The 12,169-nt window shown below is 42.5% G+C and overlaps 1 protein-coding gene across 3 annotated transcripts in view; it reads left to right on the forward strand.

The window, feature by feature from the left end:
• The window catches only part of PTPRJ (protein tyrosine phosphatase receptor type J), a 72,731-nt gene that overhangs the window by 33,082 nt on the left and 27,480 nt on the right, over window positions 1–12,169 (forward strand). The window lies entirely within an intron of this gene.

Below are 12,169 nucleotides of genomic sequence, written 5' to 3' on the forward strand. Positions count from 1 at the left end.
AACAGCACAAATTGGTCAAAGAGCCTTTTTTTGTTGTTGTTAGTTTGTTTTCCCCAGTTAATCTGCTGTAATGTGATTGCTATAAACAGTAATAAAGCTGTATCTCCTGGAAGTTATGAGGCTGAAATAGCCTGTGAAGGATGCACTATTTTTATTTTTTTGTGCTATGTAATCATAAAAGTTTTATCTTCTTTATTCAAACCTGCTTTTCAGGTAGTCACGTTTCTGTCAGCATTATATAACTCTGTGACATTCTGACTTTCTGTTAGAGGCAGGAGTGGCACAGAGGAATCCAGCTGGTGAATCACTCTTGGTTTAACCGTTACTGGAAGGTGGGGAGAGAGCACGAGGCCGCTAAGAGCAGTTAAGGGAAGGCGGTGTGGAAATCTGCACAACGCCATCAATTAAAAGGTAGAAGCAAAGGAGGTTTTAGCAGCTGGAATGCAGGTGCTTGCACTTCAGCCTTATCTCTGTCCCTGCGTGCACATTTCATGCAGGTGAACAGCCATGCAGTGGGTAACAAAGGTGAAGAAATTATTTATCTCGTCTAATGCAAGGCTTTGACTTCTGACTCGACACTGACTTCTCTCATGTTCTTTAATACCCTAAACCGAAAGGATGTGTCACTGGCCTAAGAAGGTCAGTGTAGTGTAGAGCACTTAAGCTTTGCATAACTCCTGTTTTATGTTGGTGCTTTAAAGGCTTTATTGGTAGTGAGCAGCAGTTGCTAGATAGTTACATGTGTGTATGTTATGCCCCCTAATCTGCTGGAAATGTGGCAGTTTCCTGAGAAAGTACAGTAAATGACTTAGTTCTGTAATGGGCATGTAAAATACAATGGTGGTGTGCAGGACTTAGTCCATCTTAATGCTGATTTAAGGTGGCTTCTGTGTTTGACTGGGAAGATGAAGCTTTGCCCCATTTGCACATGATGAAATACATCATGGTGAACTGAACAGTTTCTCCTGTATCTCTCTCCGTAGCTCCTGCTCCAAACCTATGGAGATATTTGTATGGAATTTTTATTCAGAGCTTTGGAAATTGTCAGCATCAAACATATAGATGAGAAACTGTAGAAGAATATTTTTAACAGACCAATCAAAATCCTATTTGTGGCCAAGATCTGTGTTAATGCAACCCTTGTGCATTATTTTTCATGGCCTTTCCTATGTTTCGTCTTTTTATTTTTTCTTTAAAGCAAATAAATAATAGTGTAATTGTGCTCTATCTGGTTCTGGGTGTATATGTCCTCGTTTCCTCCCTGAAAATGATAGAGATGTTGTACTTCAGCTATTGTGAAGTATAGCAAGTTGAATGCTAAATGTTAGGCCAGAAAAAAATACCTCTGGGATAGAAATGTTTTACTATCATTTGTTATTTTTTTGGTTGGTAATGCTTTGCTACTGTTTATTGTAGGCATTGTTTTATCTTTTATCTACATAAATCCATATAGATTTGTATGTATATAAATCATAAAGTTCTTGTCCTTCTAGGCTTCCAAGGTATTTTGTGATGGAGAAGGAAAATTGTTTCTGCAGTTTAGGAGGTTAGAAGGTCTCAAGGTTAGAAAGCTATTGGAGAGGAAGTTGTGATATTTTTCAGTTTCTGTGTTTGAGGTGTGTTAAGGACATTGGAACAAAAGAAAATGCATCTGATGTTTCAAAAACATTGCCTGTGAAATAAAACCAGATCTGTTCTTCTGAGTTTCAGTTTTAGTCAGAGAACAGTAAGTTGAAGGAACTATTCTGTTGTTACTGAAGATGCAACAAAAATTAAGCTCATCTTGGAGGATGAGTTGTCATGACTGATTCTAGTACCTGCTACTCCTTGTTCATTCAGCCATTTTGTGTGTAAGTAATAAGAGAGACTTGTTTAAAATGCATGGAGCATGTCTGGGGGTTGAATTTCCCAAATATGCTGTCCCAAATATGCTTTTTGAAAAGGAATTTGCCTAACTAGGGTAATAATAGATCAGAGGAATAGAGACACAGATGGAGCCTTCCCCTACAAATCTCTTCTGCACTATTGGCGGCACCTGACTAGTCTTAGTTCTCCTTAATATCTCGCTTTCTTTCAGTCACAATCAGGAGAAGAATTTACACTACAGCCCCATCCAAAGTCTGATTCTGCCAGAATGTTCAGAGAATGGTACAGCACTTGTTGCTGCCCCTTTCTGTTTTTTCGTTAGGGGTAACACTGTCAAATGTCATTGAGATGAAATTATTCTTAGTAGCACACCATTATCTCATAAATCTTCAAAGTGCTTTACATTTTTTTGCCAAAGCAGTCTGTTAAACAGAAGGCTGGCTGTATAAAACGTGTGTCTGCCTTCAAAAACACATCTTGTGTGGAAATTTTCTTCTTAAAGTCTTGTGTTTTTTAAAATTTGTGAAAGCCACCATAAAGTGGAAGGTGAATTTCGATTGAAATTGCTGTGCTTCATCATTAAACTTGCTGGTGGTGGATATTAATTTATTGGTAATGCAATCAGTTTGGAAAAAAAACAGGTAAATTTAAGGAATGTTTGTCTTTCGTTTACATGCATTCTTTTCTTAAAAAGTTATTTTCAGGAACTTTTAATGCAAACTTCGAATTTGTCTGTTAAGACAATGCAGGAGAAAGACGGGTGTTTTTGTTTTGATGGTGCAGGTAACAGAAAACACATGATTGTATGGAAGTAGCAAAGGCTATGGGAAGCTGTATAGATGGTACTGCTGCTCCAAGCAAGCAATGAGCAGAATGGTGTAAACAAATTTACTTGTTGTTTTAGAAGTTCCCTCTGTTTCTTTTTCAAGTGATCTGCAAGACCAAGCAAAATGATACAATATGCGATTTGTTTTGGGGATTAACATGGTTGTCTCAAGACTCATAATAAGTAACATAAATTTATATTCCTCTTAAATATAAGAGTTTGAAGCAAGCTAATAGATATTTGATTTGTATCAGAGCTAAGCCAAACTCCTTCACATATTTTGGAAAGAGAAAGAAGCCCTGGATATTATTTTTCTAGAGCAAAAAGTTTGCAGCTGGCTGAGCTGCAGTGTCACACTGATCTCTGGCTGTGATGCTGCATCACTCAGCCTTCTTTCACCATTGCTGGTCCTCACAGGTGGCCATGAAGATGACCTTTTATATATGGCCATGTCTGTTGACTGGTAAGTGAGAGAGAGCCCAAGTTGTTGTCAGTGAATAACTTCTCATCCAGCCTCAATGTATTCACAGAGGCGAGTCTGGCAAAGGGGTGATGGTGGAGCCAATTCTCATTCCTGTCTCTATTCAGCTTCTGTTCAAAGGGGAGGAAAAGAGAGACTCTACCAGAGCCCTAGATGAATTTACTGGAGCTGTACAATGGATCTTTTGTTCCCTCTGAGGAGTACTACTACATGTTTTGAACGTTTGTAGTCCATTTGTCTCTTGCTCCAGTTTAAATTCATTAAAGGATTAAATGGGCTGATAGTTGTGGGCAAACCTCAAGGGTGTCCCCCACTGGCCCCGTGCTGCTGCACATGAAAACAGCGTACGGAGAAACCTTGTTTATTTAATCAGATTGTTCGTTTGTGATAATCTGAGCCTTGTAGATCAGCTGAAGCTCTGACTTAATTTAAGAGTTGGAACATGTTTGGCTCCACACTTTTTGCTATGAGGCAATTTGCATTTATTTTGAAGAAAATGATCTGATGCTACTTTGCTATTAGGGCTCATCAAAAATTGCAGGCTCAATACAAAGCAGCGCAGCTAAAGATGTGACAAGTAGTAAATAACAACTGTGAAGAAACTATGAGGTCTAGACGATAACTTACTGTATAAAAATTACTTCCCTCGTGACAGGTTTGTGATGCTTGAAGATGCACTGAGCCTGCCTTAGCCAGCCAGGCATGGTGGCGTCAGCTCCCACGACTGCGGCTCAGCTGGCGTTTACATCTACATCCGCCCAGCCTACTCCAGCACGTTCATCCTTAGCCTTGTATTTTCCGGTATATGTCAATTTGGGGGGAAATGCAGGCATGTTTCACTGTTAGTCACTCAGGCTGAAGTTTGCTGGTTTTATTGAGGCCTCTAGTGGTCTGAAGGCTGCATTACCAAACCAGAGCTACTTTTTGGGGATGGCCGGGAAGGATTGCTTTCCTCCCTCCCTTTGGATAGATTTTCCCAGCTAAAGGGCAAGGGAAACACAATAGAGATTTGGGTTCTTGTGCAGTGTTTTACATAGAGGTAGAAGTGAACGAACTGAAGGAGCATAAATAAATTGTAATAAACAGTAACAGAGCATGAAGGAGGAGATGAAGGTTAGCCTGAAAGGTCCTTGTGTCAGGCAGTGGTCACAGGCTGGTTTATCACAGCTGCACACCTCATTGCTTTTTAAATTAGGAAGTTTTCAGGAGCCTGATACGGGCAAATAGATGAATGGTCCTAAGACATGTATAGAAAAAACACAGGAACATAGGAAACAACAAACTTTTCATGAACCAACGTCAAGATTGCCATAAAAGAAGGATTTCTGTCTAGCAGGACAGAATTTTGAGCTCCTCATGGGAGGAAGTAAGCTGAAGGCTTTCACAGGCCATGGTTCTCCTGCCCGTGGGCAGGGTGTCATGGATTAAAAATTCGGTCTTTGTTTGCAAATCATCTTTCTCTCTTCATGTCGTATCTAAGTTTTCTATATAACTTTTAAAATCCCTTTATAGTTAGAAGTACTTTGAAAACTCTCAAACCAAATGCAGCTCAAAAGTGAGCTTTAACACTTTCCTGAGCAAAGACTCTAAAGAATCCAAAGTGTCCGACTTGGGAAAAGGAAATCTACTTTTGATAAGAGAGAAACTCAGAGCCTCAATCACTCTCAACAGATCTGAAATAGGGCGCTGTCAGGAAATGCCCCTCATTTTCATGACTGCACAGCAAAGGCCAGGCAGCTGCTGGCTCTGGTGTGCATTTTCCATGTTGTCTGGGTGGCCAACCCTGCTGATTTGGGGACAGTTAGCATTGTGTTGTTGCCACAGGACTCTTTTTTTCTCTTTTTTTTTCTCTTTCCTTTTTTCATTGTATCCTACTCCTTCCAGGGTGTGCCTAAGCAATGACTCAGAGTGGAAAAAAAAAAGTGCTCTTAAGCCACACGCAGGAATGTGCTTTGTTTGTATAAAATGAAGGTTGATGCTGTAAACTCTTAATTTTGAAAGAAAATGGCTGTGTTAACTGAAAATTCATATTAAAAGAGGAGTTTTTCTGTTCAGGCATTGCTCATTGCACACTCAGCTGCACTTTACACCGATGTTGGTGCGTGCGATAAGCAGCTTGAGTAGGATAATAATTTGTTTTTTAATAAGTGGCTGTTCTAAATAATACTCATTGCCATTGTTGAATAAGCACACTGTTCTGTTCGTAAACTCCTTCAGCAGGACCATCACTGAGGAGATGTTATATGCAGGGCTGATTGGTTTATATGGAAAATGTAGACTCATTAAACTGTGCAGCCTTTCTCTGGGATGAAGTTTTGTTGTTGCTTTGTCAGCTGGATGAATGCAAGATGCTTAGAGCGGTGCTGCCAAACTGAGGTGGCTTGCAGCACCCATGGCCCGGAGTTCTTCAGGATCTGCAGGTTTGGGGGAAACATAGAGAAGCTGTTGGGTGGCATGGAAACGTTTTAAACTGATTTCTCATCTGGAAACCATTGGAATGAGGTCTAATGGTGCTTCCTAAGGTCAGTGGTGAGCTATCAGTTGTAATGCAGTCGTGTTTGGTGTCTGGGCCTACTATCAGCCAATTTGCTACCAAAATCTGTGCTTCTTGGCCTCAGGTATTTCTGTTGCTTGTTCTGTATGTGCACGGGTAGATGAGTCATCGCCTGGTACCAAACCACTGGAAAACTTCCCTCAGAAACCTTTTCTAGAAGGGTAGGACTGAGGAGGAGAAGCAGGTCTAACAGGTGCACTTCAGATGAGTTCCATTATAGATATTTTTCTCTTTATTTCAGATACGTTGCCCAGAAAATTCCTCACTCCTAGGTTAGCCATCTGAGAAGCAGATACAGGTCAAATACAGAGAAAAGCCAGGAGAGGAAGGAAAGATTTTCTCCAGTATATTTCACTGTGAATTTTCATTCAGTGTCTCATCTTGGCTTTTCTACAAGGCTTTGTCTTTCACAGCATTTTTAGTTCACTGGAGGTGCTGCACAAAACAGAATCTCAAACTTTTTCATAAAAGTCAGTGGAAAAAATTATATTTGGTCCCTCTTTGGAGAAAAGCTTGCTTCGGGGAAGACAGAATTTAGAAGTGTCAGGGGTCAAATACAAGTATTTGTAAAGTGGAAATAGTCTTCCTTCTTCCACATAACTGCATAACATCTCAAAATAACCTATGCACAGTTGTGTATGGCTATTAACTGCTTTAGGGTTTTGCATAGCTTCCTAAAACAACATGGTGTCAGAAGGGGGCCCAGCCCTACCCAATTAATAGCAAACGTCAGCTCATTTTTCTTTCTTCTGGATTTTGGACCTCCAGCTAGCCCCATGCAGTCTTGTTAGCATTGCTGCTCATTTAGGGTTAAATGAAGACTCCAAATATCTCACAAAAACTTGAATTCTGCTTCTAAAACTTGAGCTTTCCCCCCAGGATAAACCCTCTTAAACCACTCTGTGAAATGTTTTTTTTGAATGTGCCATGAGTGCCTGCCTAAGATACCAGAGGATACATTTAGAGCTGACACTCACTGCAGCATATCTTCAGTTTTGCTTTGAAAGAGAATATGTCATGTTATTGAGTTCATCTAGAGCTACTTTAAATCAAAAAACCTATTGTGGGTTACAGTTAGAATGATTTAGCAGAATAAAAATACATTGGGGAAAAAAAATTAATAAATAAAAACACCCCCAAACCACTACTACCACCACCACCAATAAACTTGCACCAAATCCAGAAAATAATGTTAAATGGAACTTTATAACTTAATTAAAGGTTAGCTTCTGCCTTAGCCTCCAATTGCCTCCTATTTTCCCATTCAAGTAGTAAGGACTTGATGCAGGTAGGCTGAGAATTTACCCATGCCACTGAAATTGCTGAGAGCTCTGGACTGTTAGCATAGCTTGGAGCCAATCTACACACTCTGGCTTAAGCTGCATTGCCTTTTTTCTTTGAATACTGTAAGCATGAGGGGAAACGCTTTCCTTGGCTTGGCATACCTTTAATTGCATTTAGGCTTTGTGAATTACTATGCATTCTACAACGGTGTAACAGTATAATGATTTGTGTGCATAGACTTTGCTTAAATGCAGAGAAGCGTTTTGGAATTAAAGACTTATGACATTTTAGGAAGAAGTTAGAAAATAAGGCAAGAGACTGTGGCAGTATGTTTTAGTTCATTTTCTGTTATGATCTTTTTTTTTTTTTTTTGCCCCCGAAGCCAGAAATTGCCAAAGTAAGGCATGGTATTTGAAGTAGGCTCATATAGGCTCATTCATGCCTAATGAGTGGGACATAGTTTTAAGTCCCAGTTCATGTAATCTCATTTTGATTGCCCTGTGCTGTAAGCCTACAAAATCCATTGATTTGGCAATAACGTGGAAATGAATAAGGTGAAACAGCCTTGAGATGGGTTGAAAGAGACAAGAATGTTGCATCTGTCCAAATCGCAGCCAGCCTTTGGGACTGTTACCTCCTGCAGAAACGCGTCCTGCTAGTCTAGATTCTATACTCCCAATGCAGTGGGAACATGTACCTAGCTGGAGTGGCAGTCAATGCCTTACAAGTTCTAGAAAATGAGCAATTATTGGAGGGCCTTGTCAGTCTGTGGATGCAATACCTGGGCAATCTCACCATCAGCGTTGCAGGGCTTCATGGTGGCATTCCTGGCTTTAGTTTTCACTTATTTTGTGTGACTTAGAGTGAAACCTTTCTGTTGGAATGCTTTCTGAATAAACCTGTGCCAAGTATGAAATATCTGAGGTGTCAGAGAAGACTACAAGCATTGGAGTTGTGGCTTTGCTAGTTAGTATTTGTCAGCTGGGCAGCGATGGCTGCTAACTTCAGCAAAGCCTGGAGTCTTAAAACTATCGTGATGATTTCAGTGTGTTGGCTTGCCCTAAAAGCCCACAGTCATGGGTGTGGGACAGCTAGTAGTAGGTGCACACAGCATGGGAAATAAGGAAGCGAGATCAAGTTCAGTGGGCACTGAGCTTAATTAGCCAATGGTCTGATTGCGATTGCTGTTGTGAAGGGGCTTTGAGAAGGAGTTTGGAGATGACAGTAATGACAGCTTGGTGGTATTTGTGTAGAACTCTTCCAAACCTGAGAGGATGGGTGGGTGGAGAAGAGAAGATCAGAAGGTACAGGTGTGAAAGATCGTTAGCTGTGAGAGGGGTGTGAGCAGCTTCCTGGCTTTTTGCATCTGAGTCACAAGGCACACACTGGTGAGCCCACACGAAATAGTAAGCAGCAGCCTCAAGTGTCTTCTCAGGAAAGATTTGTGGCTAAGGGGTTTTCTTGGTTAGGATGTTTTGGTTTGCTCACACTTTGACTCTAGAGCCAACTTCCTAACCTTCTATTTACATGAACCAGACCACGCTGTTTGTTTTGGAAACTGGAGCACCCCAGGCAGGTGGGTTGCTGTCGATGAGGGTTTTCCCCCTGTGCAGGAACCCAAACTTTGCTGGAGGGTGCAGTTTGGCAGCACAGCCTAGTTGGAATCGTGGAATCCTATAATCAGTAAGGTTGGAAAGGGCTTCCAAGATCATCTGGTTCAGCCATCCACCAATGTCACCCACTAAGCCATGACTCTAAGCACCATGTCCAACCTTTCCTTGAACACCCCCAGGGACGGTGACTCTACCACATTCCTGGGCAACCCATTTCAATGCCTGACTGCTCTTTCTGAGAAGAAATGTCTCTTAATTTCCAACCTGAACCTACTCTGGTGCAACTCGAGGCCATTCCCTCTTGTCCTATTGCTAGTTATCTGTGAGAAGAGGCTGACCTCCAGATCCCCATACCTTTCTTTCAGGTAGTTGTAGAGAGAAGTTGTAGAGTCAATCCAAAGTCTTGCTGCCAGCAGAAGGAGAGGCACCACTGGCCTTCCTGCTGCTGCCCAGTTCCCGTGGTTACTCTGGTGCTCATGTATGGCAGGCACATTTCAGATCCTACTCTTGAAAAGCTTTGAGTCTTAGAAAACATCAGTGCAGCTTTGGCTTCTCAGTCACATAGAATTTTTGAAAATGTTTTCCCTCAGCCCATCTTAGTTTCTTCATTGGTAAAATTACCTGTGAAAATAATAATGATTCCTCAGTGATGTGACCGTCTACCTGAGGAGGATGGAGCTGAGTCCTGCAGTTCTTACACCCCACAAAACAAATGAGGAGCGCAGGACAGACCTCATGTGAGTGCAGATGAATTCTTCAGCTGCCCTGCAAAGCACACGCCTCTGGTCAGACTGCGTGTTGCTGTGTGACGTGTGAAAAGATTCATTTGCCGTAGCTGATGACAGCGATGAGTTTGTGTATACACACCTCTCCTGTTGTTCAGTTGAAATGTTCACTGTTTCACATTTTGCTGTCTTTTTGTTTGTTTGATGTTGAATATTTCCTAGCTTTTCTTGGGGAGAGATGTTCTCCCCTGCACATTCCCGCTATCTGGGGAGGGGAGGAGGGCGTGGGAACAGCTCCGTACATGAGTGAAGTGGAATTGGCACGGCTCCGGGCATGTCAGGTATGAACCCAAGGAGAATCAGGTGTTCAGCATGAATATCCTCTGAAATAATAAACAAATGTTTTGTATAAATAGCATTTCATTAAGTAATAACAGGAGGCTGGAGAACAGTTAAGTCGATGGCTTGTTGAAAAATACAGCACGGAATGACTGAGTCAGGCAGGCTGACGCTCGGGAATGGGATCATTTGTTTTGCGTGGTTTTGGGTTTCAGAAGGAGGGCTGTCTGCTGCCGGCAGGGTGTGCTTTGTTCAATTTGGTTAGTATGTAGGTTTCTGGAAAGTCAGGGGGGTATTGCGAGATTGCTGAAGTCTGTGATGAACAAAAGCAAATAAAATGCCAGGAAGACGTTCGTTCATCACAAGACAGAAGTTTTAGCACAACTTTCCTTCTGTTGCTTGAGCATCATTAACAAAACCAACGCATGACTGTACAACTGAGTTCGTGGCAGCTTGGTAGTAAGTTGCTGTTAGATCAGATGGTCGTAGCTGGGGGCAAACCAGGAATTAATGTGCGTATTGTTTGGGCAGACAGGGAAGAAATGGGGAGGTAGGAAACAGGGGTGTGAGGGGCTTGGTAGTGGCATAGCTATTTCTCAGTAATCTAATGTCTGTTTTTCCAGTTGCTCAGGAAGGATGCCCTATGCCTGAACTCGAACTTTAGGAGAAGGAACTGAGAAACGTTAAAATTCAAGAACTCTGGCATCTTCAGGTGGTTTTTACAGAAGAGAGAATAACTTAAGTACAGGTTGTGAGTGATGTCAGGCTGTTGCTGTTTTGCCTGTGGGGCTGTAGAAATCACTGTGACATACACAGTTCTGTTTCATTTTACATTGTTCTTTGTTTTTCTTTTTGCAATTTTCCTTTCTTATTAAGCACAGCATCTTTCTGGCTTTGCTTCTAGATTGCCCTGCCTTTCAGGGAATCTCACCTCTTGCTCATCATTCAGCAGCTGTTTCCAGGTAGCTCAGCACTTGTACTTGGAACACTGCACAGGGCTGTTTTCCTGCCTTTGAGTGGCTTTTCCCTTCGTAGTCACTTCTTCCTTGGCCACTTGTTTGTGAAAGAATACAGAAGGACTCTTGACCTGAGTGCAAATGAACACGTTTCTTCACTTCCTAAAGGCCTAGTGATTTGACTGGGCTCTCAAAGATTCAGAAAGGTTGACAATGACTGTTGAATTTGTATGTAGGAGATGTGAACCCGAGTGTTGTCCTTTGTGTCCTGAGTTGTCTGTGGGACTGCACTGGAGAAGATCAGGGGTTGGTTCTTTGCCTCTTACAAGCGCTTTTTTGCTTAGAAAGCGCAGGTGAACATTTTGCTGCAGTACTGACACCATCGCAGGCTGGGGGTCTCTTCTACTGCATTTCTCACTATTGTAAAGCTGAAGGGTTTCCTTCTGCTGTGTTTCTTCTAGTCAGCTTGTCTGCCTCAACTTTGCAGAGTGCAGGCTTTGTAGCCACTTATACGAAGAACAAGACTTAATGGTATCCTCTAACTTTTTGAGAGTGTGTCTTCCAGGGCCTGTGACCTTGTTGCTGCTGGAGCTGGTTGTGGCAACAGCAGAGCTGAGGGGCGAGCGATTTGGGATTCAAGCTCTATGTTGTGTTGTCACGATATAGCCGCTTATTTCTAGTTAGCTTGTGGAAGCTCAGAAATGGAATGGGCGAGGGTGGAAGGGACCCTGGAGATAATCAAATCTACCTCCCCGCCTCAAGCAGGGCCACCAGGAGCAGGTTGCTCAGGGCCATTGCTCACTCATCGCATTGTTGGGTGGTAGCAACCTCGTCTAAGAAAACAGAGTGGAAAAAGAAAATGAGACAAAACTTGAAGTGCTTCAGATAAATGTGTCAACCTTTGCTATCAGCAGGTTTAGTGCTTTGGGTGGGTAAGGCATCATCCAGCATAAAGCTAAATCGGATTTTCTAGAAGCAACTCATTGTGAGGGCCAGCCCTTCTGCAGGCACCACCCGAGCAGTCGGGGATGGAGACAGCCTCCGACTGCCCACACCATAATGCTGGAAGACCCAGAGGTGCGTGGCCAGAAACCTCCCATGCCTGCAAGCCCTTGTGGCACAAGGGAACCATGATCTGCTGGTCCCCAGCACTGTGCTGGGGCCCCACGTGTTCTTGGGACGCGTACCTCTCCCTGCTTGCCTTTGCCTTCTCATGTGCATCTTTGCAAGGTGAATGGTTGTATTTAATTCCCACTATGACTGCTGAAGCAATCTTGTGTTTGTTGCCTGACAAAAGTGACTGCCGCAGTCGGTTGGCGTCAGCTGGCTGTGAGTTCCAGGAAATCACTATTTTTCTCTCAAGTGCCTTCAGACCCCTGTCTGGTGCTTTTAGTGCTCTCCTTTAGGAGCATTTTGTGCTGCCACCTGGCGGGAGATGAAGAAAATTTATAGGGCAGTTTGCGTGGGGACTGGCAGGAAGGGAAATGGCTTGCTTGGGAGTAAAAGCATGAAGTTGAAAGACTAA

Source organism: Cygnus atratus, chromosome 5, assembly GCF_013377495.2.
Source record: "Cygnus atratus isolate AKBS03 ecotype Queensland, Australia chromosome 5, CAtr_DNAZoo_HiC_assembly, whole genome shotgun sequence".
In the NCBI taxonomy this organism is placed as follows: domain Eukaryota; kingdom Metazoa; phylum Chordata; class Aves; order Anseriformes; family Anatidae; genus Cygnus; species Cygnus atratus.